The 27,599-nt window shown below is 36.4% G+C and overlaps 1 protein-coding gene and 2 long non-coding RNA genes across 4 annotated transcripts in view; 1 reads left to right on the forward strand and 2 right to left on the reverse strand.

Moving 5' to 3' along the window:
• LOC129446065 (uncharacterized) overlaps nucleotides 1–2,696 on the reverse strand; it is a 129,263-nt gene extending 126,567 nt beyond the window's left edge. The window contains exon 1 of one of the 2 annotated variants that reach the window (XR_012372333.1): nucleotides 2,498–2,696. The gene's annotated coding sequence lies outside the window, so the exon portion shown is untranslated. The remainder of the gene's footprint in view (nucleotides 1–2,497) is intronic. The other variant, XM_055207016.2, reaches the window with a different exon arrangement.
• Nucleotides 2,697–9,072: 6,376 nt separating this feature from the next.
• On the reverse strand, nucleotides 9,073–13,688 carry LOC141368932 (uncharacterized). The gene is made up of 4 exons (XR_012372340.1): nucleotides 12,829–13,688; nucleotides 12,604–12,708; nucleotides 9,967–9,991; nucleotides 9,073–9,088 (listed from the first exon to the last, which is right to left on the reverse strand). It is a non-coding gene; the product is annotated as an uncharacterized lncRNA (long non-coding RNA).
• Nucleotides 13,689–20,056: 6,368 nt separating this feature from the next.
• On the forward strand, nucleotides 20,057–21,956 carry LOC129446061 (uncharacterized). Its single transcript, XR_008645026.2, has 3 exons — nucleotides 20,057–20,848; nucleotides 21,185–21,421; nucleotides 21,629–21,956. It is a non-coding gene; the product is annotated as an uncharacterized lncRNA (long non-coding RNA).
• Nucleotides 21,957–27,599: the final 5,643 nt, after the last annotated feature.

The following is a 27,599-nucleotide window of genomic DNA, read 5'->3' on the forward strand; positions in this document are numbered from 1 at the left end:
AGTGAAGTGATATGGAACTGTAATGCTGTCAAGAGAGCTGCCTCGAAATGACCATGGTTACCAAACAGTTAAGATAATACGCTGATACCCTGCTGAAGAAAAAAACAATAAAACCATTACAGAAATTCCTAATGGTTTCCATTAAAAAAAAATTAGCTTTTACCATAAAAGCCACTACAAAAATTCCTTTTTCCAATATTCCATTAGGATTTAATGGACCCACCAATAGAACCCAACACATACCAGTAGAGACCAAGGGCGCACTCACACTATCCAAACCAAACTGCGCTCGGGCGCGTTTGACCCCCAAGGCCTGGTTTGTTTGACAAGTGTGATCGCTCTGTTCCGCGCTCGGGCGCGGATTGGTTAATCGCGCCACGGCCGGGTTGCAGAGGTGGGCCGGAGCGCGGTTCACTTGGGCTCAGGCGCGGAAGGCTGTGGTGTGAGCGCATTCGCGCCTCAGCGCGATTCAAAAGGTGAAGACGTCAGCTGCGCGACCACTCACCTTCATCTGCCGCCGTAAAAGCCTTTTGATGCACGCAGCGGGGTTACGTGAATGTCCGAGCTGCGCACGTGACAGATCAACTAAGCAATATGATGACATATGAGAAGGCTGTCTGTAATCGCGCACCAAACGACTCCGAATAAAAAACACAGACTTATCATTACGGTGGGTTCCAGTGTTAAGAGAGAGCTTTACTTCCTGCTTTTTTCAAAACAATCGCATTTTAATGACGAAAGCGCGCCCGGACTCGGATCGATAAAAAGTACAGTGTGAGTGCGTGCACCTAGGGGAGTAGGGAGGGGTGACAAACGCGCTGGGGCATGGTTTGGTTTGGATAATGTGAGTGCGCCCCAAGAGACACCATTACAGTTTCCAATACAACCAATAAAATTTCCATTAAAACCAATAAATCCAACAGAATTTCTGTAAAAGTGTCTATAGACCATTTGCATGTTTGCAAACAGGGATTACTTTTTTTGTGGGCGGAGCCCAACTGGTGGCAGAAAGTGACTCCAGTCAGTAGCTCCAGTAGCGGTGTGAAGTGTTTTAGCATTACACTGTGATTTTTATGGATCCGGTTTTCTGTGGAAGTCTGTTTCTCTTTAGTGTAATGTTTCTTATAGCGTTTTCATCACATTACGTTTATTTTTTAGATAAATTAAAAAGTTTATATGGCTTGGCTACTGATATGTGTGCATGTATGTAATGTATATTCTTTATTGGTAAATCAATTATTTTACAGTATGAATCGCTAAAGTACACATATAAAAACTAATCAATACTATCATGTATTTTATACAACACCATTTATTAAATATTTCGTAATTTACCAGTTTTCTATTATTTCTTCCTTATATGTATAGCCTACCTGTTTGCTCTAAAACTATTATAAAACTATTATGTTTACAGACAAATGAATATGCATAGACTTGTTTATATATTGATAACACTTTACGCTACATCATGTGTGTGTTCTATATTTATTAAGTATGTAAACATCATTATTTCAGAACAAAGAGGAAGAAGACATAAGGTAAAAAGAAATAATAGAAAAAGGAAAACGTATTAAATATTTAATAAATGATGATATTATTATGTATGTTGCTAACTCTGCTATCGCGGCAGTCTTTTTGGTTCCGCTCAACGAAACTCAAGATTTTCTCAGGCGGCGCGCGGTGTTGTGGAAAATAATGCTTCTGGTTTGTTGATGGTGAAATTTCTGAGTTTTTATTGTTAACACCACCGGAAGAACTAATATTATTGCTTTTTCAGTATAACCCATTCAAATATTTAATCCTTCTAAATAAATTATAAACATAACGTGATAAAAACGCTATAAGAAACACACAGAGGGATCAGACATCGACAAAACACCGCACATCTTCTCTAATTACTTTCTATTCTAATTATTAATAGATTTCCAGATGATTTCATTACTCAAGTCTGTCGGTTTAAGGGCTTATTGCGATCATAAACACCTACGTTTATCTTCAAATGGTATCTTCGACGGCGGTTTTCTATAAAAATGAAGGTCATCTTTTTGGCATTCCTATTTTGACATTGAACAGCACAACAAAACATTTTCTAGTGAGTTATCTTGCTCGTTTCACTTGTGTGTAATTCATTTCCACTGTTTTTCTGCGCGCGCAGCCTACAGTTACGTAACTGTGTCGTCTTCTCGCAAAAGGTCTATTGTTTTTTTAGCAGGGATGTGTAAACGAGAGAAATGTAAATGATACAGGAGAAGATGAGCATAATCTTAGTTGTACACATCCGTGTTTTAAAATAAAGACTGCATTAATTTCCTCTTTTCTCTATAACATCAACAGTAAATATATTCATGTATAATCTGAGCAGACAGTATGCAGTGTTTCAGTCAGGAGGATCAACTCTTAAAAGTGATATCATCATGATAAAACACACAAGCGCGTGAAACTGCATTGAAATATTCACACTTGTTTAAATGATGATAAAGAGTGAAAGTATAGTTACCAATGCGCGTATGGGGATTTATTGTCCTGCTCTGCTCGCTCCGTCTATAAATGTTGCTGTTTCAAGTGAACACTGGAGTGACACAGCGTCACTCTTCTTCTTCTAGTATTTAATGGCGGTTGACAAACGTAAATGCTGCATTCACGCCACCTACTGGACTGGAGGCGCAATATGATAGAAAAGTAACCTAAAATCTGTTGATCAAATTGGTATCTTTTGCTATGCAATCACACACAGAGCAGTATTATACATTTCTTCTGAATTTGCTATTATATGTGGAAAAATATTAATAAGTGAAAGTGATCCTAAAACTTTTGAATGGTTAGTCAATGTTACATAAGCTAGTTAAACAGAAGAAATGTATAATACTGTATAATGTATAATACCTTATTTTAGAGTAAACCCCTAAATACAAAACATATTCAATGAACAGAAAACAGTAGTTAATGCTTTACTTCATTAAGCAGTTTATTAATAATTTGAACATGACCATTAGGACTTGTACATTTATAACTTTATAAAACACAACTAAAGAAAGAAAAAAAGTTAAACTTACAGGGTTACCCTTATGTCATTTCAAGGTTTTGCCTTGTGTGGAACGACATGAGGAAAAGTAATTAAATCCAGATTTGTCATTTTTTTTTTTTGGTGGACTAACGCTTTAATTCAATCTTGTAAAATTTCATTTGGAAAAACTTGTTTTTATAAATGCATATCAGAAAAATCTAAAATAAAGGTTTTCACAAACAAGACAACATTAGTGCAGCTCCTCACTCCTCTGTTGTCGATGTCCCAATGACCCTTTGAAAAAAAATATAAAATTACCCTTCATGACACATTATTTTAAAGGGTTAGTTCACCCCAAAATAAAAATAATGTAATTTATTACTTCCCCTCATGTTGTTCCACACTCGTAAGACCTTTGTTAATCTTCAGAACACAAATTAAGATATTTTTGATGCAATCTGATGGCTCAGTGAGGCCTGCATAGCCAGCAATAACATTTACTCTGTCAAGATCCATTAATGTACTTAAAGATATAGTGTTTCCCACACATAGGCTCTACTTTGGGCGGTCCGCCCAGGTAAATTGCGACCCGCCCAGAAAAAAAATCACTTTACGAATTTCCCTATTTTCTGAACCCGACTGGATGACCCGTGTTTTGTTGAGAGAGAGAGGTGGGGGTCGGGTGACTGTGAAGATGATGAACGCGTCATAAACTCATCATCCAGCGCTGCAAACTGGATCAACTGCAGCACATACTGAGCAGCTGTTTCATTCAAGACCTAATTCATGCAAGTCATTTCGACTTATTTTTTTATATTTGTTTGGTAAAGTAAAATAATGTAGTTTTTGCTTCAGTTGGGAACTGTCATGTCAGCCTAAGTTTAAAAACGTGCTAAAACTGTAACATGGAATTCACACTGTGCGCTTGTCAGCAGGACACAACGGAGACGTTTCTGACTAATTCAAAAAGTATGGAATCAGAAAAATATTAATTTATTTTAGAAAATATGACACGTTGATGTAGATTTTCTTTTCTTTAGCTGTTGCAGCTCAATTACTTCCCTCAATTTTTCCTTTTCCAATTGGAAGTACTCGATTTTGTTCTGGAGACTCCATTTATACAAGGGACGGATGTCAGCCTTTGAAATTTGCAGAGAAAACATTAAACTCTTAATATAAGCATCATACAATTAAGAATTCACGAGTTCGCATTAACATGTAATCGATAGGGAATGAGATAAAGCATATTTGGCGTGCTGTCCGAGGAGAGGGCTCCGAGCTCGGAATTTTAGCCCGGACCCAGATTACTCCCCAAAAATGCCACATAAATGACGGACAGCAGCCAGAAAAACATCCCCAAAAAGTGTAAGCGTAAGGACCTATGGAAAGCGGTGGGAAAACTAGTGGTTTGACTGGGAGGGCTCTCACGGCATCCGACCGGGCATTGTCTGAGATGCTCGCAGCATCGGACGGGAAAGCCCCGGCGGCAGTCAAACGGGGAGCGCATTTGTGAACTAGAACGAGGTGTGGTATTAAACGAGTTAAGGCAAATTCACTGGGAGGCCGCCGCAGTGTCCAACGACAGGTCAATGAGACGTCTCCACATGCAGTGGGGAAATGCTGGTGAGGACGGTGAGAAATTTAATGAGCGAAACAAGCAACATTCAGATTAGGCGTTTGACGGGGGGGGAATTAGGCGTTTGACCCTTGCAGCATCCGACGGGATCTTTGGCTGAGGTGCTCGCAGCATCGGACGGGTAGGTCCCACCTGCAGTCAAACAGGAACGCTCAAGAATAGGGTTTAAAAGAGCAAAAAATGTGGTGTCCGACCGAGAGCATCCTCGCAGCATCCAAAGGGAGCTTTTGCGGAGATGCTCACAGCATTGGACGGGTAGGTCCTGATGCAGTCAAATGAAAATATAAAGGTAAGAAAATGAGTGATGGGGCTCGACCAGCGATTCGAAGGGGCGTAGCTTAAATTGGTAAAAAAAATCCACACTGCCTACAAACGGGGAGCCCATACAGCGACGTGCACTGTAGAGCGCAACTGTGTGTGAAAAATGCTGGGAAAAAATATATACGAATACTGTACATCTAGGGATGGGACGGTTAGAAATTTTCATATCATGATTATAGGGACCAAAGTTATCACGGTTATCAATATTATCATGGTTTTCTTAAATTGAGATGGAAATGTTCAAAAAGAACTGATACACACACTGAAAACATTTGAACAAGTTTTATTTTTGAAAATCAGCAAACAACAAATACAATTAGCAGCTATATCAGGGTTCTTGCAGGTTTCAGCAAGTTAAATTTAAGACCTTTTTAAGACCTTTTAAGACCATTATGAGTAAAATTTAAGACCAACACGACACATTACTAGAAGCATTCGAATGATCTCAGAAATTCTCAAAACGTTCTATTTTTATTGATTCAGTTATAGAAACATATAAAATGAACACAGTTTTAAAACAGATAATCAAAATACATGGAAATTCATCATGCTTAACCCTATTAGACAGCGAGTGTTGGCAGCGACAAATTCTACCCACAGCACTTTAGGAAGACACTTCTGACAATGGAAGCCCAAAAAGCTTGGGCGTCACGTGATTCATAGAGACTTCAGTTAGTTCCTGGAAGCTCATAGTGACCCATTACCCATTAAAACACATTGAGTTAGAGGCAAAGAGCTGTAATTTTTCTTACTTAATTGTCAAGAAATGCATTGATTTACAATATTTATATCACACTAATATGTGTAAGTAGTATTTTTATAAAATTCTATTAACAAATGTTTTTTGACAAATAAAATCCACTAATATAAGATCAGTTAGTATGGTCAGCTGCTGGTTTGTGCCTAGTTTTACACTGCCTCATACAACTTTAAAGCTTTAAAATGCATCACACTGTGTAGTACGTAAGCTTATAGGGGAGGTTTCCCAGACAGGGATAAGAGCTTTCCAAACTTGAAAACAATTTGCACTGACATATCTTAAAATACATCAAAATGCACACAAGTAATGGTTTTAGTAAGGCATGTTTATTTAAACTAGTTATATGTCATAATTAAACTAAGGCCTAGTCCTGGTTTAAACTAATCCCTGTCCGGGAAACCACCCAATAACGTTTATGCATGTTTATAATGTACAACTGACAGTGTGCTGTGCCTGTTTCATTTATAAATATACAAAGAACAAAAGATCACTTTCAATTATTATTAATCCCTAAAAGCATTAATATATGCATTTTATTAATACAACTTATTCATAAATTAATTTATTGCATTTAATTGAATACAGAATCACAGAGCCAAAAACACTCAATCCATACGTTTTATGCATAAATATGCACTATATACAGCCATCACACGTTTAATAGCTTCTCTAATTACACAATAACGGATTAATCTGCCTTAAGAAAACGAAATTTACCATTAAAAGGCTGTTTGATATGTGCTGCTAACATTATCCACTAAGACCGTTTCTCAATCCGAAGGCTGTAGCCTCCGAAGGGTTGCATTTCTAAGATGGATACGTCATAAAAACTGTCTTATTTCAGAATATTAACTTTGAAATTAACTTTAAAATATTGATTAATATTCTTAGTTAATCGTTAATTGTTGTAATATGCTTATGACTTGCGAATGTAATGCTCAGTTAACTTAAATAAACCAGGCGATGCCGTTTGCAGCTCTGATTCTACCGCTGTTCATTTAACCGTAACTCTTGAAGCATTTGCGCTATCAAAAAAGTTTGAATTGTTTCTAAAAGAAGACAATTGCACTTTTTGGAAATATATGGTTTATTATGGTACTTTCTTGCTTTCCGTCTGCCAATCGCTGATGTTTGTGGAGATCTGAAGGGGGAGCGCGTTAGGTTCAAGTGCATTGCAGCAGAGAGCAATATTAAAGTCTAAAATATAAAACTGTGTAACACTAAAGTTGACACGCTGTTGGTGCCTTGTGACTCGACGACCCGACTGTTTAAGTTGATTTTCAATAAAGCAGTGTTGGTTTTTGTTCGCTTCTGTCTATGTTTCAGAAGCTAACAAATGCTCAGGTAACCACGGGCTATTAAATTACTCCGAAAAAGATTTTTGCTTATACAAAACAAAATTTAAGGATTGTTTTCCACCAAATCCACAGTATACAGTCAGATCACAACACCTGAAATATAGCTTATGGCACGATTTGCGTGGATTATGACAAAGTGCGGAACGTTTTTTTTTTTAGAGATCCACCTTCATACACTTTCTGCCTCCGCCACTGATTAAGTTAATTCTTCAGCGTTTTAAATTACTATTTTATTTTCTGCGGACAACGCTTTTCGGGAATGAACAGAGGTAAGAAATTTAAGACTTGGGTAAATTAAATTTAAGACCTGGGATAAAAATCTGGGTGTTTTTAAGACTTTTTAAGGCCTTAAATTTAACATTCTGAATTTTAGACTTTTTAAGACCCCGCGGGAACCCTGTATATGCACTTTTTTTAAGCATAAACATTAAATCAAGAGTGTCCAGCCTTTTTTGTGTGGCGATCTAAAGCCGACAAGACCTACCTGCTAAAAAACATTTTTTAACAAAACACTGTTACATTTTTTAATCCATTCTTTTTGAGGAGTTAAAAAAATCCTTGAGTACATGCCGAGTACTCCTTATAGCGGAATAGCGGAGATGCGGTTTTGATGAAATAAACTAGAAAATGACAACATTATCAGAAGCATCTCTCTCTCTTTCTCTCGTTCGGTCAGTCGATCGATCACGCGCACATACACCATGCGTGTGGATCAACTCCTGCATGAAGGCAAGAATGTGCATCCAAATTTCGGAAGTCAGATGACTCAGCTGCAGCGGGCAAGCATAAGATTTATAAAAACACACTTGAGAAGAAATGATTAGCAACTCAAAAAGACTTGTTTCTAAGACCATAATGCCAATTTGGCGCTTTGTTTTCCGAAGCTCGTGGAGGCGTGGAACAGCATACACAGTTATTAACCTACAGTATGTGCGATCTACCGGCATTGCATTTGCAATCGACTTGACGTATTGGACACCCCTGCTTTAAATGAACATTAACATGGAGCCCTGAGATGTATGAACCTGTTTTAATGAACAGTACCTTATGTAAGAACATCAAATGCACACATAAGCAACGCATTAAAGTTTAATAAAATTAAACATTTACCGTTCACGTCTGGATCACATATCCATGCGGGCGCCATCTTGGGAAAACTGAACTCTCGCGTGAAAGCACAACACCTGTTCAGGGCAACAACGTTTCACGCGAGAGTTTAGTTTTCCCAAGATGGCGCCCGCATGGATATGTGATCCAGACGTGAACGGTAAATGTTTCTTTTTAATAAACTGCCTGTACACTTGCAAAGTTCTCAATGCTTCGGTTTACATATAGAGACCCTCATTGTGCTACAGTGTAAGTGTGGGGTTATTTTGAGCATTATTAGTAGTATAGACATAGCGATTTCGTTTTTAATGCACTGATGCCCCGAAGGCTACCATAACATGCTAATTTGCGTTTAGCAATAACACTGGTCAAGTTAGACTAGCATGAAAACAAACTCCACTGAACGGTCGAACTCGGTACACGTTTGTTATTAACCCTAGGATCATTTCAAGGCGGAATTTCCCTTTAAATAGGTGATCAGACAGAAACTAACCACACGTAACTAATGTGTCAATTATGGAATCAATTCAGGTAATATAATAAACAAGACTGCAGAATTTGAACAAATGTAATGCTAAACAGTAGGTTAAAATAAATGATATTCTCTAATATTCTTTTGGTAATGTTGTCCTTAAAGCAGGGATCCTTCTTGAAGGCAGCAGTGTGAACTTGAAGAGGGGATTCTCTGAAGCTCTTTCACTGTTCCCGTAGCTGACGTTCAGTTTTTTAACTTGTTTGCTTGGTTTCAGTGATACAAGTTGACGTTTTCTTGGGGTATGAGTTCACGTTTTGCTCAAAGCAAGCGTTGTTTTTTTGTTAAACGTTTTTTCCAGGCTCTTAGAAAGAGCTTTTTGTGAGTCTTTCAAAAAGTTTTCTTTTTGTTTCAAGCGTTTATAGCTTTTCTGAGTTTTCAGGTGGGTTTGCAGGCAGCATAGGTGCATTTGTCAAATTTGCATTGTCAGATTGCAGTCAGGACGCGTTTGGGGTGCAAGCAAGCAAAGCAGCAAGCGAAGCAGCAGCGTTTTGGAATGCAAGGCCAGGAATTTTATCAGTTTATGAAGTGAAAGTACAGAATAGAACGGAGTCAAGATTTAGACAAGGTAAGGGTTTGAGTGACAATAGATATAAAGGTAGTGGCAGGATATGACAAGACATACACAAACAGGACAGGACACACACACACACACACACACAGAGAGAGAGAGAAAAAACAAGTTAGTAACATTTTAAAGACAAACTTGCATAATATTCCAGCAAATACTAAATTATTTACTGTCAATAATTACAAATTGTGCAGAGAATTGTAATAAGTTTAATGCAAAGACATAAATCAGTTACTTTATTTTACTAAACAAAGTATGAAAATGACAGTAATAAAAAAATGCACTACTAATATTACTTTTCCTAAAGGCAGGATTACCTTGCGCCACTTTACACTAAATTTAGCCCCAATCTGCACTCTGGCAAGTGCCAATCATGAATTTTTACATCAAATTTTTATGTGTCTCCTAGTAGTCTGTATATTCACATGGGTTTGTGGTGTAAATATTAACTTGACAGTACAATATGATCTTCATTCTACACTGTGTGTAACGCTCACTTTTTGATGTGCAAGTATGTTATATTGATGTTAATCTGTCATTTGAATCATGTCATTTCAAAATTGGATAATATAATTCAGCCTTAGGAAATGAGTTTCATAAAATCTGTCATCAGACCCTGTCATCATTTACTATAAATGTGTGTTAAATCTGTAATATCTGTGTTACTTGTTACTTACAAAGATGAAAAAGATGTCCAATCCGCTGTAGAAAAAATTAACAAAAATGGCAAATTAGGGTTTTTCACAGAATAAATAAAGCATAGGCATAATCACCATTTTACAAAGGTCTACAGTAATTTAACATAGACTGTAGTGTTCGATCTGTCCGGTAATTTTTTTAGCACACTGCAGTTCTTGTAAAATCTTTCTCCCAACTAAATAACAATCTCAAACAATTAAATCTAAAATATTTAACACGTGCCAATACACTTGTAACAATATAGTCAGTAGTGGCGTAGTGAGCTTTATATTACCACCACTGTAAAAGTTTTACCTTCTACAAACATTACTTAAGTTAAATAATAACAAAATGTGTATATCCTAAGAAATAACAGCAAATGAGCTTATAGGGCCACTTCCTAATGAAACTAAAATGGCTGAAATGGCCACCACTGACAAACAATAAAATTATATAGAATTGTAACCATTTGGAATAAAAGGTTTTGTTACAGTTTTCCTGCAAGGGCGCCGCCATCTTGCAGTACCCCAGCCTGTGACAGCACAGGGTATATATACAGTATATATATATGCCTGAGCTCAATAGATACAATGGTAAAAATACAGACAAAAACAGACAGTGGAAGGCAGTGCAAGAAAGATAAAACTAAAACCAACAGGTCTTCACAAAGGAGGCCATTATTGCATTGGTCACAAATGTTAAAAAATAGTTTTAAAGTGTTATACGTGGTGGGTGTAAATTAGCGCATTTAGTCGTGAGATTGTGATTTGCAACCAACAGTTCATCCCTCAATTTCAGATCATTTGGTAGCCGCCACGGAGCAAACATGTCGTCGTCTAAGACAACAGAGGGACGAAATGTGCTATGTAGAATATATTGCATTTCTGTCAAGAAATCCTTCTTAAAGTTACACATATGACCATATGACCAATGCAATAATGACCTTCTTTGTGATGCCCTGTTATGTTTATATCATTCTCAAACTGCCTTCCACTGTCTGTTTGTGTCCATCTCTTTACCATTGTATCTATTGAGCTAAGGCAATAAAACCAACCCTGTGACATCAGTCTTTGGTACTGCATGATGGCGACACTCTTAATCAATTAAATGGTTACACTTATAGTATTTGATATATATATATATATATATATATATATATATATATATATATATATATATATATATATATATATATATATATATATATATATATATATATATATATATAAACATATATATGAAGAGTTTGGTTCCAAAACGCAATAAATCCATTTTGACAAATTTTGGTAAAAACGTGTTTTCTATACCAAGAAAGTGACCAAATGAAAACAACTTTTTTCTGTTACAAACTTTCACATAGCATCTTTAGGTTATATAAACATAAAAAATTCAAATCCATAAGTTGATTTTATAAAGATTTATTATAAAAACTGATTATTTTTTTCCACAAAATGCAATAAATCCATGACAAGTTTTTATTCAAAATGTTATAAATCTATTGAATCAATAGCCTATATAAATGTGCATTCATCTTTGCCATGTTATATTCATTTAATTGACTAGTTGTACACACTAATTAAAAATATAAACATTAATGTCATTAATCAAAATACTTACTTTGTCATATTAAGAACACTGTCATTTCTGCGGTTATACTTGACGTCCTCGCCCAACGTTTTTCACAGCGATCATCTGTAAAATGTTTTGGTCCTGCTAGATTTTCGTTGACTTTGAGTAAAATTATGGAAAGTTTTTCATAAGATCTCCTGGGGTCAATGTGTTAGCATGAGAAGCTTGATGCTGTCGGGAGAACAAGCACCCGTCTCCCGAGTGCCTCTCAGGGAAATTACTAGATGTTGATGGCTTACGTTTCTTTCTCGTCACAGAAAACCACCACAGGTTTATGAATACAATCAAAGTATTATTTTGTTTTGTTTGTTGATCACGAAGTACAAAGTAGATGAGGAAAACTAGGACTCCATGTACTCAGCGCGCCGCCATGTTTGTTTACATTGCGTGAATGGTGCACTGTAGGATTTATTGCGTTCTGTAAAAAAGGGGGAGTGGCGCTTATCGCATATTGGGAAAAAAGGGAGAAAGATGACAGAATAACAAGGCGGATATTGGATTTTGCGTAAAATTAAGAATTTACTTTTAACTACTGATCTGATATAATACTGATTTTGGCAGTAACTCATTTTTTTCAAAAATGGCGTTTATCGCGTTTTGGAACCAAAGTCTTCATATATATATATATATATATATATATATATATATATATATATATATATATATATATATATATAATAGATAGTATATGAAGAGTTTCGTTGCAAAACGAGATAAATCCAATTTTTAACATTTTTGTCAAAACATGTTTATTATTATGTTATGTTATTATTTTGTTTTATGATGCTACTTAGCTGTTTTTTTTAAGTTATGAAGGTTTAAATCAAAACAAATCAACTGCAGTTCAATTGAAATTAATTGGAATGCGCAACCAAAAAACAAGATTTCTGAACAATTAAAAAAATGGTGGTTATCTCGTTTTGCAACGAAACTCTTCATATTTACACTTTAAAATAATTTAAAACCAAATACTGACATAAAAAATAACTAAAATAACCAACATATACCTGTGATAGAGTGTGGGTGGCTCTTATAAGAGCCTTTGGGTTCGTTAAAAAGACTTGTGGAAGTGCTGGTTTTGTTGGGCTGCAACACAATCTGGACTGTGGCTGCTGTTTAGAAAAACAAATCAAACAGGAAGAACATTAAGTTACTAAAACATCCAACATAAGTGTAAACATTTACAGATTAAATTACACAGTATTTGTTAAGCAGTCAAAAATAATACTTACATAGCTGAAGCAGTAACCTGTTTCAGAAGAGAACTAAACATCACCACAGTTAAATGTGCAGTAGAACATTAAACAAATGTAATACACTAATAAGGTGTGTTACAAAACAAAAGATTGCAAAATAAAATTGATTTACCAAAATGTGTCTAGAGAGCAACAAAATATGTAAAACAGGAGTAAGGGGGAAAAGAAAAGAGTAGAAATTAGCAATTCATCAGGAACCATGTACAGTCTAATCACAATAACTTATAAGGTTGATTCATGTGTGTAATTGTTCATTTCACTAAAACACTACATTCCATTGAAGTTCAATTGTCTCCTTGTAGGCTTGTATGACTCAACAGTGAATCTCTACATATATTATAATATTTGGTGCGGATCATTACACTGTTTATCTTATATCGTGTCGATACAAAACTTGCTCTGATCTGATGATGTGAACTCACTGCACACCCTACTGGGCGCACCAGGAACAACAGCAACAGGGGCGAAAAGCTGCCTGGGCCGTATTTATCTATATTGGTCCAGGTCTGCAGCCTACCCCTAATCGTACTTATCAGTTTTCTTAACGTTTTGCAAGTGGTCATGGTTGAAGTATATAGTTTTCGTTTACTTTTAAACTTTTTCGTTTGTTTTATTTCAGTTAACCATGGATTTTTAACTAACGTCAATGGTTTCAGTTCTCAGTCGTGATAGCTTTCGTTTACGATAATAACTCTGGAATCACAATTAAACTAAAAATCATATTAACAGCATAAATGGACTTAACTACAATTTATTAAGCAGCAAGTTATTTTGGCTAAGTTGGGTTCAATTTAAAATTACCTCACAAAACAGCAATGTCATTGACCGAACGTACGGTAAAGATCCCAGTCTGCCGTTACACAATTTCAATAAAACACTTAACTTATATTGGGAAAAAAATACCATCGGAATATACTATTTATATGGAAAATTACCCCAGATAAACCTCCGATAAAGTTTTAAGGCGCCTTACCTGAAGGGGAATACCAGTTCAATCCGGAATTTAGTATTAGTTTTTTTATCCGCTTATTAAGTCTGACGTCACGCACCGCTTCCGGCTCACAGATGCCACAGGGAAATAACGAAATATGTAAAACTATTTAAAACTCCTGATCTTAATTTTTATCCTCATAACAATGAACCACGAACTTATGGACATTGTTTTTTATACCAATTATTGATATACGTTAATGATTAATATAAATTAATATATTGCTGTCTGCGATTCTGTGAGCCTGACTGATGCGTACTGCGTACACTGTGAGTTTATGAAAATTTTAAGACATTTGACAGGTTAAGTTTGTGTTTTACAGAAAAATTATCAACGCCAATGGAACATTTCTCAACCAATCAGAATAAAGCATTCAACAGCCCTGTGGTATTAGGCATGACTTCATGCAGCGCTGAGAAAACCGACAGGCGGATGTCGTCAACGTACCGCGAGAGCAAGTCGACAAATTACACGTAGAAGTCTAATTTTGAATAGCTCTCGCGGTACATTGACGTCATTATCGTGTCCGGTTTTTTTTAATTATTTAACAGATTAAGACAACAATGAACAGATAACAAGGGGTAGACGGACATCACAATTTACAAAACATACAATACAATCAAATATACTTTATAACAGAATTAAGTATATTAAAAGTTTTTTGAGCTTTTGAAATTAACGGCTTTGTCATATTGTCAAAAGTTTTGTGTAGGGACTTAATGTCTGTAGCAAACATTCTAAAATTAGGTTTAGAATGAATGGATCTGGCTTTATGAATATGAAATTTTCCAAGAAGAGAAATCAGAAAAATAGTGTTACCAATATGAATGTCCTTAGAATAAAAATCTGAAAGAAAGATAATAGTCTCTGAAAATTCAACATTTTTTTTACAGCTTAGAAAAACCAAAAAAGTAACATCTGACCAAAAGGATTTTGAGAATGGGCAATGAAAAAACAAGTGTAAAATAGATTCATCTTCTATAATACAAAATGTACATAAAGAAGATACATTTTTAAAAAATTTGCTTAAGAGTAAATTGCAAGGGTAATATTGGTGTACAATCTTGAACTGGAGTTCCTTAATTTTGTTTGGTATAACAAGCTTGTATGAAAAATACCATAAGTTTTTTAACATCAGAATTTGGATAACAGAAACTCCATTTAGATTGAGCTTTGCACCCGCTACTTGAAGATGAAGAAAGAACATTTCTAATAAAGAAATTATTGCATTTTTTATCTAAAATATTAACACCATTTATTGCAAGGGTGGGAATATAATTATTTAAAACACCATAACTTAAATGTGCTTTTAACAAAGTTTTTAAACCAACAGGGATACTTTTAATTACTTTGTTAAAATCTTTTTGGGAAATTGTTGCACCTTTCAAAGTCACAAATCAGGAAAAGAAAAAAGGTTCCCTTGAGCATTAAAGTGTATGTTGCAGGTTAACCACCACTGTCGATTAATGCGTACATAAATCACTCAAGATATGTGTATAATTTTTAAAATGTCTCAAAAATGGTCTTAAAGACCACTTTTTTTTACGTTTTTGGTATTAACGTTTTTTTTAACGCAATTCTGCGATGACGTCACGTTGGGGAGAAGTGGAGAAAGACTCAGCCAGAGCCATAGAGATAGATGAGACATTTATTGCTATTTAATACTTACGTATATAATTTGGAAATCATATATACATCGTAGGAAATATATAATGTGTTATACTGCAAAGTTACCTTGCTAATTATTATTTATGATATATGTGGAGATAAATAAAACTTCGCAAATCTGCTGTTTTGATCCATTTATGTCCTGACCACCAGGCTAGATATTTTTAAACATCCTTAATCCACACTTACTAGTCTATCAAATAATATCTCAAATATATTGTTTTGGGAAATAAAAGGATGCTTTGTTATATTGTTTATGCGATTATAACGAATCACACGATCATTTTATGCAGCAGCAGTCAGCAGCTGCAGCATACTCGGATCCGACCGCATACATACTGTAATAAACAGGCGTTCGGCGGCTTTTTACATCACGACAGACTATGCCATTTGAGGAGGAACCGCTCATTGATCACCGTATTTTTATAAATCCTGTACATGTTTGGACCTGCCGAACAGGTTGAGCACTTTTATATACTTTATTGAGCAGAGAGGCTGCCTGCACAGTTTGACCAGCGGGCTGCGGGAACCGGCGCACATCACACCGCCAGACGGTGCTGCTAATATAACTCGAAATGTATAGCTATTATCAGATCGGCCCGGGAAAGTCCCGACTCTCTCGATTGCCATTCCGCTACTGGCTGTAAGAAAGTGAGTTCGTTTGGGTCGCTGGTCCCCGCGAACAGACGTGACGTGCTTCACTCACCTTCCAGGATAAGAGACATGCTGCCAAAACCGTTTGTGCTGAAGATCGCATAAAGTTACACCCATTTCAGGCAGAATCATGGACCCCCTCAAGTCAGCATGCACGAGTATGTTAATTGTTTGTTTACTTTCTACACGAAGATATGCTAACCTTATGCTATCTGGCTGTCTGCCTATCTCTCTATACTAGCCTATCCATCTGTCTGTCTATCTATCTGTCTGTCTATTTATCTTATCTATCTATCTATCTATCTATCTATCTATCTATCTATCTATCTATGTATGTATGTATGTATGTATGTATTTATCTATTATCTGCGCTATCAGAACTGTACTTTACTCGTCTTTCTATAGTCATTCTCAATGCTCTCAAGGCGGCTTTGGTCAATTCTCTCCCCAGCGTGACGTCATACAGTGCGTTGTGAGGGAAAGGAGAATCATTGCAAATTGCTGTACTTTTTCATACTTTTTCGGGTTTTGTGATACCCAACAACATAAAATACAATGGATAACAGTTTAAATGTTTATTATCAACAAGCAAATTGCACAAATTCGTTGAAAAATTTTACCTGCAAAACGCCCTTTAAGTCTCTCTGCAGCCAGCAACATAGAACATTTTTAATGTTATCTAACCTTGGTTGAAAGTTGTAATGAAGACGGTCTGAATTTGATCTGCAAATGTCAACTCCTAAATATTTGACACACTTTTTAACATCAATACCATTAACAGAAATTTTATCTGAATCGTGTATACAAGATTTCACTTTTCTTTGGGTTTACTACCAAACCTGAAGCTGTAGAGAAAGTGTTCAGTTCATTTAAGGCAAAGGAAACTTGTGACTCATTTTTAAGAAAAAGACATGTATCGTCAGCTAATTGACTAATTAGTAAAGAGTTCTCCCCAATATTTATGCCTTCAATACCTGAGTGCTTTATATGCAGACTTAGTAACTCAGCAGCCAGTATAAAAAGAAAAGGAGAAATGGGACAACCCTGACGAATGCCCCGGCCCATCTGAAACCTGGGAGAAGTGCCATAAGCTAAGGAGACACAACTGTTAATTCCATTATAAAGAGTACGAATTGCACTGATAAAGGAACTACCAAAACCAAAATGAGTGAGGGCTTCAAAAATAAAAGAATGCTCCACTGTATCGAAAGCTTTGTAAAAGTCGATGAACAAAATTAAAGCCTCTTTATTTATGAATTCAGAATAATCTAACATATCTATAATTAACCTAATGTTATTAGATATGTGTCTACCTTTTATAAAACCAGATTGAGAGTTTGAAATTATGTCTGCTAAACAGGGTTTGAGTTTGTCTGCATAAACAGACGCTAATAATTTATAATCAGAATTTAAAAGGCTAATTGGGCGCCAATTATCCAAAAGTTTTGAGTCTTTATTAGGCTTAGGTATGAGACAAATAAGACCCTGTTTCATTGATTCAGCCAATTCACCATTGTTTACACACTCAATAAGGGCTTCATAAAGGAGATGCTTAATGGAGTCCCAAAAGACTTAAAAAAATTCAAAGGGTAAGCCATCTGGCCCTGGTGATTTATTACATGGCATTCTTTTTAGTACATTATAAAGATCATCTATACTAAAATGTTCCTCACAAAGTTCCCTGTTGTGGTCATCAATTTTAGGTATAACTGACTGAATCTTGTGATAAAATAAGGATGAGGCATTAAAATCAAAAGAAGAAGTGTATAAATTTTGATAAAATTTAAAAACATAAGCAGAAATTGAAGACGGGTCATTAGATACATTTTTGTTAATATATAGGGAGGACATTTTTTTATTACCACTACGTTTTTTCTCTAGGTTGAAAAAATAAGCAGATTTTTTCCCCCCAAATTCAAGCCATTTTACTCTCGATCTGATAAACGCCCCCCTTGCTTTCTCTAGAAACATATCATCCAGATTACTTTGTAAGGTATATATAGTGTTTTTATATCATCCTCTCTAGGGTTAGGATTCTGTAAAATTTGATTAATCTTTTTAATTAAATCTGCAATTTCCTTCTTTTTAAAAGACATTCTATTTCGTCCAAATTTAACAGAAAATTTTCTACATTCATATTTAAATAGTTCCCATTTAGAAATGGCTGAGCTATTAGTCTGAGAACTCACATTCTCTGCGATTTTTCTAATTTCCTGACAATATGAGTCACAAAGTAGGAAGGAGCAATTTAATTTCCAATAACCAGGGTTTACTTTTCTTTGCTTCGCCTTAGCATCAGATAAAATAATATCAATTACTGAATGATCTGTTAAAGGTGAGGGAGAAATTTTTGCTGATGTCAAATAAGAGATTAAGGAGTCTGAAATTAGCCACAGGTCTATTCTTGACTTATGAGAAAAATCTGATTTAAACCAAGTGAACATGTTGCTATCGGGATTTAAATATCTATATGCATCAATCAGGTTCAGTTGATGACAAAGCTTTCCTATTAGAGGGTTAATGCTATTAGATACATTTCTGGGTGGAAACCTATCAACAATAAAATCTGGGGCCTCATAAAAATCACCACCAAATAAAACAAAAGCAGAGGGATATTTAAGTTTAAAATTTCTTATATTAGAGATTATATCATCAAATAGAATTGCATTTTTTGAAGAATTGTTAAATCCATATATGTTAACCATTATAAAGAAATTACTATCCAAATGAACAACTGAGATAATCCATCTTCCTATCCCTGAAACAAGCGTATCTACAGTTTTTCCCTGAAAGCCACTATTTAGTAGGATAGCCACCCCACCTGACGAATTAGAATTATGACAGAAAAAAATAGAACTTCCCCATTGGTTGCGCCAGAATTTTTCATCGTTTCTACAAGAATGTGTCTCCTGCAAAAAATAGACGTCCCTTTTCATTGATTTACAAAACAAAAAAACAGCTTTTCGTTTGCTTAAGTCACATAACCCCCGGACATTCAAAGAAAAACAAGAAAATTGTGAACTGAACATAGGATTAGAACTCACTAGTAAACGCAACTACTAAAAACAAATATAATAAATGAAAGGCTTCTTAGAAGATATGCGGAGCATAAAGCTCAAACCTCTCAAATAAATTTAGGAAGGTCAGCACATCTTGTCATGGACCCAGAAAAAGAACAGAAAAAAGAATGATGATAAGAGACATATTAAATGTCATAAACGGAGATTTTCTTCCCGTTAATGAAGGCAGTTGGCCCATTAAACCCAGCTTTTTTTCCTTCCCTTCTTGCCTTTTCAACGAGTGGCCAGAGTTTGTTTCTCGCCTCCTTGTCTTCCTGCGTCAGATCTTCCAGAATCCAAATCTTTTTCTGTTTCAAAAGTTCAGATCTCTTGGCTGCTGCCCATATTGCATCACGACATGTACGGGATAGGAATTGGACGATGATCCATCGCGGGTTTGAGGAGGATCCTGACTTAGGACCAAGCCGATGCGCGATGTCGACCATGTCCTGAAGTTTCTCTGGAGAAAGTGGAGAAAGGCTTTTAAATAGATCAATGACAACCATTTTGACGTTTTCCCCTTCGTGTTCAGGTATCCCGGCCACACGGAGGTTCCATCTGCGTTTGTAGCTATCCAAACCACTGCATTTCTCCTTGAGGGTTATGTTTTCCTTTTCCAACAATTCAACTTTTGATTGTAGGGAAAGTACCTTCACAGTCACGTCTTCCACCTGTCTGTTCATGACTTCAAGTGAGCAGGTAAGCTTGCAGATTGAAGATGTGTTTTCTTTTACCAATGCTTCAACAGACTGCAATTTCAGCAATGACTCTTCTTGTAATTTCCCAACTTTTTTGATAGCCGACAGCACGGAATTAGAAACCGAGTCGGGGTTGTTAGATTTAGCTTTCTTCTGCGCGGGGGCCTTACAAGGAGAGTCCGGAAGCCCCGCAAATGCATTTTCCAGACGTCTTGCATAATTATGCCCCTTTAGATTTTCGTTGTTTGCAGAAGCCTCAGCAAACGCAGCATCCTTATCATCTTCCATGTTTGTAGCAGCCTAGCTTTACAGGGCTTAAAAAACTTGAAAAAAGGCTAGAAAACGGGTCCCAAACTTGTTAAAATCAATCTTAAAGAATATGCTGAACTTCCATAAATACTTATATAAAACAAATGAACATAGAAGTTTAAAGCTTTAAGCGCCGCACATTAAATGATTAAGAGCGCGATTAGATTGTTGTTAACGCAGCGCCATCTTGGCCGGAAGTCGCGTGTCCGTTCTTGCAGCGCCGCAAAAAGTCGAACACAACATCCGTCAGATGCAGTGCCATCATTCTCCATCAGAGGGCACTCCCTCCTGGACATTCTACCCATTCAACACTACATCTCCTATAAACCTTTGCATGGACTCGTTTACTCTGATCCTTCAAACCTGTTGCTCATTTACCTTATTAGCTCTGCCATCATTATACAGTTGCTCACTATTCCATGGAGTCTATCTGGTTCTTGGTTATGTAACCACCCAAGGATACAAGGTTATTTCTTGTTTATGGATGGATGGATTACATGTGTTTTGACCTTCACCTATTTAATGGACTATATGGTCGGATTACCTCATATTTTGTAGATACCTTCGATATTGCGTTTTGGATCCGCCATCGTGTCTGGCCTGCCTCACGGTAACAGGTAAAAATAAATATTTTACATTTTATGTAATTTATTTAATAAGCAGATACTTTTATCTAATTCAATTTGCATATCAAATCAACATTACTAGCATTGTAAGGTTTATTTCTACGAAAAGAGATATTACGGAGACAATGATGAAAAAAATTTATAGATCAGGTTACAAATAATCACATTGTGTTTTTTATTTTTATTAACATAGGGAACAGCATTAAACAAATTTCAAAATGCATACATAACTTTTTGGATATAACACATTATCAAACCATTTCATAAAATGTAGGTATAACAATGTTTTTAAAAAAATAATTAATTCAACTATTTACAATCATTCAGACGGGGAACTCCACTGTGCTAATGATGTTGCGCACGTGCTCTATCTGCAATTTAAAAGGAGCCATTTCGGACAAGGTCTCACATTCACATGTGCGGACCTCTGATGGGAGAAAAAACTCCTGGAAATCCTCCGCTACCAACTGGAGGCCATCCTGCACCTCAGAGACTCCAATGACCTGGATCTCTTCAGAAACTGGTTTGGCATCAAGAACCTATATTTAATGGAACAACATAAATGTAATAAATTACACTAACTGATACAAACATCCAAAAATAAAATTACATTGTTTCATTGGCTTATTAATTTAATTCTAGAGAAAACTGAGTGATGCATGATAATTATCATGAATATAAATAGCAGTGTGCCCTTTAAAATGTTTATATGTATACCTTTTATAGTTGTGTATGTCCACGAGTTTAGTTTTTCCTCTCCTTTTTCGGCAGGTCTGAGGTGTGTGATGGTCACATCCGTTTCTATTTGAAGATCGGCTAAAGCCTCGTCCCGCCACAAGGACATGGCAATGGTCTTGCTACCACATTTGAGGGTAAGGTCAAGGACAGGAACGTTTCCGGAAACCATTCTCACCACGTGCAACTGTAAGAAAAAAATACATTTTGATTACCTGTATAGTTTTGCAACAGTAATAATGTTATGCTTCATTTAAATTCTTCTGAGTAAAAAAACGCATTAAATTTCATTGTATGCATACATTTTGGTGTACACTTTTGCTAAGTGTACTTGCCTTTTCAATAACCCCTGTCAAGGTTACGTATTCTCCAGATGAATACATCTCTGGTTCGGTCCCAGTGAAAAGCTTTGAGGGTGGAACCAGGGCTACATCACCGAGCTTTTGGAACTCTTCAGAAATTGTTGTGGATGACCCCTTGAATAATTTGGTGTTTGTATTTACAAACAGACGTTTTCGGCCAGGAATGGAGGAGATGGCATGGTTTTTCAAAACATAATGACAGCCCTCCTGAAACTCGTACTTGTTTGCACTTTGGGGGCTTCTATACATGCTACTGCCATCCCAAAGTGCATACATGGTGGTAATGGTTTCTGCCGAAACTTTAATTTTTCCATCTGCCACTTCAAAAGCAGTGCCCCGGCGAGATGTTCTCTTGGAGATGCACTGCACTCGAATTCCTTGAGGGCGGTTGTATGGATGTCTTCCCCTTGAAGCCATTCTACAAGTAGAAAAAAAAGATTTAAAGGTTCACCCAAATTTAAAGATTCTTTCACTTACTCGCCCTCATGTTGTGTTTAGACTTGTATGAGGTTCTGTTTGACCAAAAAGCTATTATTTTGATAAATTATGGTAGGCACACATTTGGCGGTACCCACTCATTTCCATAGTATTTGTTAATCTACTATTATGAAATGCCAAAGGTACCACCAACTCTGTGCCAATCATAACTTATTAAAATGACTTATTTTGTATTAAACAGAACAAGAAACTCATACTGGTTTGGAACAACAGGAGGGTGAGTAAATGATGACACAATTTTACTTTTTGGATGAACTATCACTTTCATGTATAAATAAATGTAGGTTATTCTTTACAAATTACATGCTGTAAGCCAAAATGCGTGTGGGGCATGTAGGTTAACTATTTTCATTAGATTATGCCTGAAGTAACTGTGTGAATGAACTTTAAAGCTAACATTTCTGCAAGTGCAAAACATTTTTATGAAGAAAAAGCCTAAATTGTAGCATTTATTTTAAATCACAATATTTAATGGATCCTTGGTAAATACAAGTGTTAAATTCAATAACACAATATTTCAAAGTATGTAAAGATTGAAGTTACTTACAGTAGCACGATGACACAGCAGTACTTATCTGTTGAAAAGTCATTAACACAAACTTATTTGAGGTAAAAATGTGAATTGCTAGTTATAGAAAAGCACTTAACTGTCAGAAACACTCCTGTCAGGGCAATCTTGTCAGAATATATTTAAATATACAGTGCCTTTGCTTTCACTGTAGTGGTACCCTCAAAGGTTCATTTTTATACCTTCATGGCTTTATTTACATTTTAATCTACACATTGGAATGTTGTACCTTTAGGGGTGCATTATTAGACCCTAAGGACCTATTGTGTTTCTTTGAGGAACAATTTTGTACCTGTTAAATGTTAGGGGTTCAAAACCTTTAACTGTACCTTTTTAAAGCGTAACTAAACCCCTGGTCAGAGCGTGACTCCACCCACTGGCAATATTTTAAAAATGCAAGAAAAGCGGGCAGATCCTAACGAAGATAGAGGGGACGAACTAAAGTGTGGTGAGATCGTAACAAGGCCGTGGTGAGCTTGAATCTGCTTGCGTCACAAGTTATTTTTTGGACCCAACATCCAATAGGAAAATTCAACTGCAGTAGCCACCGTTCAACCTCAAGAGGGCAGCACTCTATTGAAACATTTTTTATATCCAAATGTCAAAAAACTTACTAAAATCAATGAACAGCACTAATGAAGCATCATTCTTACAGATCATTAACTAAAAAAAGTTGGTTTAGGGTTTAGTTACTCTTTAAAGGTACCCAATCAGTCCTTAAGGTACAGTAGTGTACCCAAAAAGGTAAAACGTTTGTATTATGTTTTATATACCTGTAAAAGGGAACCTTGGGGCACTGGTTTTTCATCTTCTCAAAAGTACCCACTGCTCTGCATATTTTGTATTTTTCCCTTAACTTACACCCAGTTCTGTTATGGATCTCTCTCTGGATGAACTAATTATCTGAATGAGGTGTGTTAGATAAGGGAGACATACAATATGTGCAGAGCAGTGTGTCACCTGGAAAGGTTTAAAAATTACAGCCTTAGGGTAACACCCCAGCAACAGAAACGTATAGTTTTGTACTTTAATCTGACAGTGCACTCACAACTTTTTAAAAATCATCAATATTACCTGATTTTTAAAAAAATTATTACAGAAAAAACACATTGTCAGGAACCCTCCTGTCACACCATATTCTGTCAATCATTGTAATTTAGTCCTCTATTACTCTTAATTTAATTGAAAAAAAACTTTCATGTATGTACATGTATGTATATGTGTGTATAATATATATATATATATATATATATATAATATACACACATATACATACATTTTTGTGTGTGTGTGTGAAAATAACTATTAAACATTAGTTTTGTAGAAAAGTATAAAGGCACTCACCTCAAGAAGTTTGTCTTATTTGAAGTTCTGACAAATGATCAAGTGGGGAGAGGGACAGTAAGCTTAATCTTGGCAACAGTCCAATTAGAAGACGTTGTCAAGGCACATCATAAGGTAGCAACCTTTGCCAACAATGCAATTAGAAGACCTCACCAGGACCAACCATTGACCAATAATTTTCTTTCCTCCTTCCTGAGACTGGGTGTGGGGGACATAGATATGTATAAAGGCTAGATGGCTCAAGGCGGAGTCAGCTGTGTCGTCACTTGGCGGCCATCTTAGGTCAGTGCTGCCATAGTGCTGCTCCCTGCTGCTGTGGACGAAAGGTGAGTGACATACGCCAACTAAAATGCTCGTAACTTGCTGAATTCTTGACGGATTTACAAACGGTTTGGTTTCTTACAAACGTTATTAACGTGGCTATAAGACTGGATGCTTTAACATCTTTCATGATTTTTTTATTTATTTTTAGTATACGTATTCAGTGTCATAGGTACATCTTTGACGGTTGTAACAAACCAATCCGTTTGAAAATCGGTAAAAAAATTAAGCAAGTTATGCTCATTTAAAAGTACCTGCATCATTAAGACTCAATGCTACGAGTGAGCGAGCGCCCTGTCGTAAGATGGCCGCCAAACTGCGGACGTTCCACTCAATTGGCCATCAGCGCGGACGAGCCATCTAGCCTTTATACATATCTATAGTGGGGGATGGGTGTGTGTGTGTGTAGTATGTACAGGCTGTCTGCCTTAATATATTGAAATGACAACTAATGGCAAGGCAAGGCAGGTTTATTTGTATAGCACATTTCATACACAGAGGTCATTCAAAGTGCTTTACATAGAAATGAGAAAACAATATATAAAAGAGAAAAAAGAAAATGTAAAAATAATAGATACACAATAAAATCACAATAAAAACAAAGATACATGAGAATTTAGAATAACAATTAAAGAAAATAAATGTGATTTTAATAAAAACACTTTGTTAAAAAGTGTTAAAATGTTAAAAAGAATAAAACAGATGTAAAAGTGACTTGAGTTAAAAGTGCAGTCAGTGTGAAGCAGCACAGTGCTCATTCAGTAAATGCAGAGTTAAACAGATGTGTTTTTAATCTAGATTTAAAAGTGTTTACTGTTGAAGCACATCTGATCTCGTCTGAAAGCTGATTCCAGCTAGAGGTGGCATAATAACTAAATGCTGATGCACCTTGTTTTGAGTAAACCCTTGGGATTTCTAACTGACCTGATACTAATAATCTGAGTAATCTTTTAGGTTTATATTCAGTTAGCATATCTGTCATGTATTTGGGTCCTAAGCCATGAAATGATTTATAAACGAGTAACAATACTTTAAAATCTATTCTAAATGTAACAGGAAGCCAGTGTAAGGACCTGAGGACTGGAGTAATGTGCTCAGATTTTTTGGTTGTGGTCAGAATTCTGGCAGCAGTGTTTTGTATGAGCTGCAGCTGTCTAATGGTCTTTTTGGGGATCCCCGTAAGAAGTCCATTGCAGTAATCCACCCTGCTGGTGATGAAAGCATGAACAAGTTTCTCTAAGTCCCGTCTTGATACAAAACAGCTAATTCTGGCAATATTTCTGAGATGGTAGTAAGCTGATTTGCTTATTGCTTTCACGTGACTACTGAAATTAAGGTCAGACTCTAAAATTACACCAAGATTTCTGACTTTATTTTGTGTCTTTAGACCCCTAGAGTCAAGGTATGTGTTAACTTTGAGAGTTTCATCTTTATTTCCAAATACAACGACTTCAGTTTTGTCTTTGTTTAACTGGAGGAAGTTTTGACGCATCCAACAGTTAATTTCATCAATGCATATACATAGAGAGTCAATGGGGCTGTAGTCATTAGGTGACAGGGCTAAGTATATCTGGGTGTCATCTGCATAGCTGTGGTAAGCAATTTGGTTCTTTTTCATTATATGACCAAGTGGGAGCATATACAAATTAAACAGAAGTGGTGCAAGAATTGAACCCTGTGGGACTCCACATGTCATGGATGTCCACTCAGATTTATGGTTACCCATGTTCAAATAGTAACCTCTTCCTTGTAGGTATGTTTTAAACAATTTGAGGACCATCCCAGAGAGCCCTACCCAGTTTTCCAGTCTATGTAAGAGTATGCTGTGATCTACTGTGTCAAAGGCAGCACTAAGATCTAGTAGCACCAGCACTGATATTTTACCTGAATCAGAGTTAACACGCACCGGCCCGGCGGCGGGCCCTAGGGGGCGTTTTTACGTGTTTTTGTACTTTGTTTAACATCAAATATTCAATCAACAATCATAAACTTTGCATTATTTGAAAGTTTAAACACTCCAAATTCATGTTCTGAGCTTATTTTTGCAATCAATACACTGGTGTGGAAAAGATTAAATGAAATGCAGACGGAATGCATATAAAAAATTTTGTGGGTACTCACATGGCTTGCCATATGGTTCTGATCATTTCTGACAATTCCCAAAAACTTCAACGTACATTGCAAGGTAAGGGTCCACTCGTCAAAAACCCTCCCACGATTTAATCCACCACAATGACAAATAGTGAGAAAGCCAGCAATATCCTCCTTTGTTTACATCCGCGCGTCCGCTTAGTATGATCGATCATGTTTATGTTCGATCAAAGATCGATTTTTATCAGTGAAAATCCATCTCTTCCTGCTTCGTTAGACTGTTCAGATAAATATCCCGCCCTATTTTTCTGTTTTGTCCAATCAGAAAAGGTTTGACACTCAAAATCTCATGCGAGCAATGATTTGCCTAGATAGATGTCCTTCAGCTTACCATAGGCTTTTGACTGGATTACACCAAAACAAAGCCAGCCAATGCATAGTGAGCAAAGCTTTGATTGACAGAGGAAGTAACCAGTCATGAAACGATTACAAGGATTCAACTTACGTCAGTAAAGTGTACTTCTGCGCAAATCTACAGAAGGGCATGGAGAGAAATGCCCACGCCCCCTCCGTGCGCGTTTGTTTGTTTGGGTAGCATAGCAGCCGGCTAGGCACTCCGGAGCCGCTGAGAAACCTCTTCAAATGTTAGATATAACATCTCCATTGTGGATCGTGGACTACAGATGACTTTTTTGTGTTGAAAGTGTTTTGGAGAAGTTGATAAAGAGCATGATCGCGGATCAACAATGCAAGACTGGATATAAACAAAGCGCGTCGTCGAGGAGAGATGGACCGGATTATGAGCTCAGCTGCGCTCGCTTGG

The sequence above is a fragment of the Misgurnus anguillicaudatus genome, chromosome 12, assembly GCF_027580225.2.
Source record: "Misgurnus anguillicaudatus chromosome 12, ASM2758022v2, whole genome shotgun sequence".
In the NCBI taxonomy this organism is placed as follows: Eukaryota; Metazoa; Chordata; class Actinopteri; order Cypriniformes; family Cobitidae; genus Misgurnus; species Misgurnus anguillicaudatus.